This window comes from Syngnathus floridae, chromosome 11, assembly GCF_059516105.1.
Source record: "Syngnathus floridae isolate MCC-2025c chromosome 11, RoL_Sflo_1.0, whole genome shotgun sequence".
In the NCBI taxonomy this organism is placed as follows: Eukaryota; Metazoa; Chordata; class Actinopteri; order Syngnathiformes; family Syngnathidae; genus Syngnathus; species Syngnathus floridae.
In genome coordinates this window covers 1,044,440-1,050,184 of record NC_142423.1, presented here as the reverse complement: position 1 = coordinate 1,050,184, position 5,745 = coordinate 1,044,440, and positions in this window count along the sequence as shown.

The following is a 5,745-nucleotide window of genomic DNA, read 5'->3' as shown; positions in this document are numbered from 1 at the left end:
TCATTCTTAATGGCAGATTCAACATTTCACATTTTTGTTGTTCCAGTTTGAAATTCACTTATTTCAACACATTCAAATCACATTGGGGACATTCCCAAACTTGCCAAATTCAAAAATTTCACGTTTACCTTTTAAAATTTGCACAAAATTTTGCAAAATTTCACAAAATTTAGTTTTTCACTTCTAGTTTCTACATTTTTCCACCGATTCAACTCGTTCCAACTTTCAACTGTTCATCTTTTGCCTACCTATTCCACACCTTCCCACTTACCAAAATTTCCAAATTTTCAATTTTGAAATTCACACCAAATTTTCCCAAAATTTAGTTTTTCCCTTCTAATTTCTACATTTTTCAACCGATTCAACCCATTCCAACTTTATTCACTTTGTTCACCTTATGCTTACCATATTCACCCCCTTCACCCCCACTTCCACAATTCAACCCTTGACCCCCACTTCCAGAGTGGCGGCCATCTTGGATTGACCCTGAAGTGCCCCAATGAACCCGGAATGAACTGGAAGTGCCCCAAATCAAACCGGAATTGACCCCAAATGAACCGGAAGTGACCTCAGGTAAACCGGAAGTGACCCCAAATCAAACCGGAAGTGACCCCAAATCAAACCGGAAGTGACCTTTTTAAACCGGAAGTGACCCCCAATAAACCGGAAGTGACCTCAGCTAGACCGGAAGTGCCTCTAATCAAACCGGAAGTGACCTAAATAGACCGGAAGTGACCCAAATCAAACCGGAAGTGACCCCAAATGAACCGGAAGTGACCTCAGGTAAACCGGAAGTGACCCCAAATCAAACCGGAAGTGACCTTTTTAAACCGGAAGTGACCTTTTTAAACCGGAAGTGACCCCAAATAAACTGGAAATGACCTCAGCTAGACCGGAAGTGCCTCTATTCAAACCGGAAGTGACTCAAATAGACCGGAAGTGACCCAAATCAAACCGGAAGTGACCCCAAATGAACCGGAAGTGACCTCAGGTAAACCGGAAGTGACCCCAAATCAAACCGGAAGTGAGCTTTTTAAACCGGAAGTGACCTATTTAAACCGGAAGTGACCCCAAATAAACCGGAAGTGACCTCAGCTAGACCGGAAGTGCCTCTTATCAAACCGGAAGTGACCCAAATAGACCGGAAGTGACCCAAATCAAACCGAAAGTGACAATATTTCAACATTAAGTGCCCTAAATACCTACATTTGCGCTAACTTTTGCAAATTTTGCCCGATTAAACCCGTTTCAACATTTTAACCCCAAAAGTAAACCTCCTGAAGCCGTTTTTTTCCTTTTGTTCCAAATTTCAAAAAATTTTGGCGCAATTTTTTTTTCTTTTAATTCCCATTCATTCTCTATTAGGATTCAAGATTTGCTCTAACTTCTACATTTTTTAACCGATTCAATTCGTTCCAACTTTCAACTGTTCATCTTTTGCCTTCCTATTCCACAACTTCCCACTTACCAAAAATTCTCTACAATTTTGTTTTTCTACTCTAATTTCTACATTTTTCAACTTATTCAAGCCATTCCACCTTTCAACTGTTCATCATTTTCCTACCTATTCCACAACTTCCCACTTACCCAAAATTCCAAATTTTCAATTTTGAAATTCACACCCAATTTTCCCAAATTTCCTTTTTCCCTTGTAATTTCTACATTTTTCAACCGATTCAACTCTTTTCAACATCATTCTGCAGCATTCCCCAAGTATTTATTCAACCTCTTCACCTTCACACGCAATTTCTTCAGGAATTGCAAATTCTAGTTATTATTATTATTCTACTTATTCCGCTCACTTTTTTGACGCTTAACTCCTTCCACATACTTCAACCGATTCACTCCGTTCCACTTTTCACTTATTCCAAATATTCATGACACGGCTGCTTACATTTTTTTTGTTCGAAAAATTTTCCGTTTTCACAAAATTCACGATTTTGTGGCATTTTTTTCCCCATTCATTCTTAATGGCAGATTCAACATTTCACATTTTTGTTGTTCCAGTTTGAAATTCACTTATTTCAACACATTCAAATCACATTGGGGACATTCCCAAACTTGCCAAATTCAAAAATTTCACGTTTTCACTTTTAAAATTTGCACAAAATTTTGCAAAATTTCACAAAATTTAGTTTTTCACTTCTAGTTTCTACATTTATCCACCGATTCAACTCGTTCCAACTTTCAACTGTTCATCTTTTGCCTACCTATTCCACACCTTCCCACTTACCAAAATTTCCAAATTTTCAATTTTGAAATTCACACCAAATTTTCCAAAAATTTAGTTTTTCCCTTCTAATTTCTACATTTTTCAACCGATTCAACCCATTCCAACTTTATTCACTTTGTTCACCTTATGCTTACCATATTCACCCCCTTCACCCCCACTTCCACAATTCAACCCTTGACCCCCACTTCCAGAGTGGCGGCCATCTTGGATTGACCCTGAAGTGCCCCAATGAACTCGGAATGAACCGGAAGTGCCCCAAATCAAACCGGAATTGACCCCAAATGAACCGGAAGTGACCTCAGGTAAACCGGAAGTGACCCCAAATCAAACCGGAAGTGACCCCAAATCAAACCGGAAGTGACCTTTTTAAACCGGAAGTGACCCCAAACAAACCGAAAGTGACCTCAGCTAGACCGGAAGTGACCTCAGCTAGACCGGAAGTGCCTCTTATCAAACCGGAAGTGACCCAAATAGACCGGAAGTGCCCCAAATCAAACCGGAAGTGACCATATTTCAACATTAAGTGCCCTAAATACATACATTTGCACTAACTTTTGCAAATTTTGCCCGATTAAACCCGTTTCAACATTTTAACCCCAAAATTGAACTTCCTGAAGCCATTTTTTTCCTTTTGTTCCAAATTTCAAAAAAATTTGGTGCAATTTTTTTTCTTTTAATTCCCATTCATTCTCTATTAGGATTCAAGATTTGCTCTAACTTCTACATTTTTTAACAGATTCAATTCGTTCCAACTTCCAACTGTTCATCTTTTGCCTTCCTATTCCACAACTTCCCACTTACCAAAAATTCTCTGCAATTTTGTTTTTCTACTCCAATTTCTACATTTTTCAACTTATTCAAGCCATTCCACCTTTCAACTGTTCATCATTTTCCTACCTATTCCACAACTTCCCACTTACCCAAAATTCCAAATTTTCAATTTTGAAATTCACACCCAATTTTCCCAAATTTCCTTTTTCCCTTGTAATTTCTACATTTTTCAACCGATTCAACTCTTTTCAACATCATTCTGCAGCATTCCCCAAGTATTTATTCAACCTCTTCACCTTCACACGCAATTTCTTCAGGAATTGCAAATTCTAGTTAGTGTGAAGGTGAAGACCTTCACACTATTGTTATTGCTGTCCTTTATTATTATTATTATTATTATTATTATTATTATTATTATTATTATTATTATTATTATTCTACTTATTCCGCTCACTTTTTTGACGCTTAACTACTTCCACATACTTCAACCGATTCACTCCGTTCCACTTTTCACTGATTCCAAATATTCATGACACGGCTGCTTACATTTTTTTCGTTCAAAAAATTTTCCGTTTTCGCAAAATTCACAAAATTCCGGCAAATTCTTCCCCATTCATTCTTAATGGCAGATTCAACATTTCACATTTACGTTGCTCCAGTTTGAAATCCACTTAATTCAATGCATTCAAATCACATTGGGGACATTCCCAAACTTGCCAAATTCAAAAATTTCACGTTTTCACTTTTAAAATTTGCACAAAATTTTGCAAAATTTCACAAAATTTCGTTTTTCACTTCTAATTTCTACATTTTTCCACCGATTCAACTCGTTCCAACTTTCAACTGTTCATCTTTTGCCTACCTATTCCACACCTTCCCACTTACCAAAATTTCCAAATTTTCAATTTTGAAATTCACACCAAATTTTCCAAAAATTTAGTTTTTCCCTTCTAATTTCTACATTTTTCAACCGATTCAACCCATTCCAACTTTATTCACTTTGTTCACCTTATGCTTACCATATTCACCCTCTTCACCCCCACTTCCACAATTCAACCCTTGACCCCCACTTCCAGAGTGGCGGCCATCTTGGATTGACCCTGAAGTGCCCCAATGAACTCGGAATGAACCGGAAGTGCCCCAAATCAAACCGGAATTGACCCCAAATGAACCGGAAGTGACCTCAGGTAAACCGGAAGTGACCCCAAATCAAACCGGAAGTGTCCCCAAATCAAACCGGAAGTGACTTTTTCAAACCGGAAGTGACCCCAAATAAACCAGAAGTGACCTCAGCTAGACCGGAAGTGCCTCTATTCAAACCGGAAGTGACTCAAATAGACCGGAAGTGACCCAAATCAAACCGGAAGTGACCCCAAATGAACCGGAAGTGACCTCAGGTAAACCGGAAGTGACCCCAAATCAAACCGGAAGTGAGCTTTTTAAACCGGAAGTGACCTATTTAAACTGGAAGTGACCCCAAATAAACCGGAAGTGACCTCAGCTAGACCGGAAGTGCCTCTTATCAAACCGGAAGTGACCCAAATAGACCGGAAGTGACCCAAATCAAACCGGAAGTGACCCCAAATGAACCGGAAGTGACCTCAAGTAAACCGGAAGTGACCCAAAATCAAACCGGAAGTGACCTTTTTAAACCGGAAGTGACCTTTTTAAACCGGAAGTGACCCCAAATAAACCGGAAGTGACCTCAGCTAGACCGGAAGTGCCTCTTATCAAACCGGAAGTGACCCAAATAGACCGGAAGTGACCCAAATCAAACCGGAAGTGACCTTATTTCAACATTAACTGCCCTAAATAGCTACATTAGGCGCTAACTTTTGCATTTATTGTCCGATTGAACCCGTTTCAACATTTTAACCCCAAAAGTGAACCTCCTGAAGCCGTTTTTATCGTTTTGTTCCAAATTTCAAAAAATTTTGGCGCAATTGTTTTTTATTTTAATTCCCACTCATTCTCTATGGGGATTCAAGATTTGCTCTAACTTCTACATTATTTAACCGTTTCAACCCGTTCCAACTTTCAACTGTTCATCTTTTGCCTACCTATTCCACAATCTCCCACTTACCAAAAATTCCAAACTTTCAAATTTGAAATTCAACCAAATTCACCAAAATTCTGTATTACACTTCTATTTTCCACATTTCTCAAGAAATTCAACTAATTTCAACATCATTCGGCATCATTCCCCAAGAAGTGATTCAAAGTATTCGCCTTCACACGCAATTTCTCCAGAAATTGCATTTTCTAGTTATTATTATATTTTATTCTCCACACTTTTTTGTCCCGCTTCTTCTTCCACATTCTTCATCCGATTCACTCCGTTCCACTTTTGACGTATTCCAAATATTCACGAGATGAGCGCTTCCATTTTTCTCGTTCCGAAAATTTTCCGATTTCGCAAAATTCGCGAATTTACGACAAATTTTTCCCCATTCATTCTCAATGGCAGATTCGACATTTCACATTTACGTCATTCCCCTTTTAAATTCACCTCATTCAGCACATTCAAACCACATTCGGAATGATTCTCGACATTCCCAAAATTCCCAAATTCAAAAATTTCACGTTTTCACGTTAAAAATTTCGACAAAATTTCACAAAATTTGGTTTTTCACCTCTAATTTCTACATTCTTTGACCGATTCAACCCATTCCAACTTTCAACTGTTCATCTTTTGCCTACCTATTCCACACCTTCCCACTTACCAAAATTTCCCCAAATTT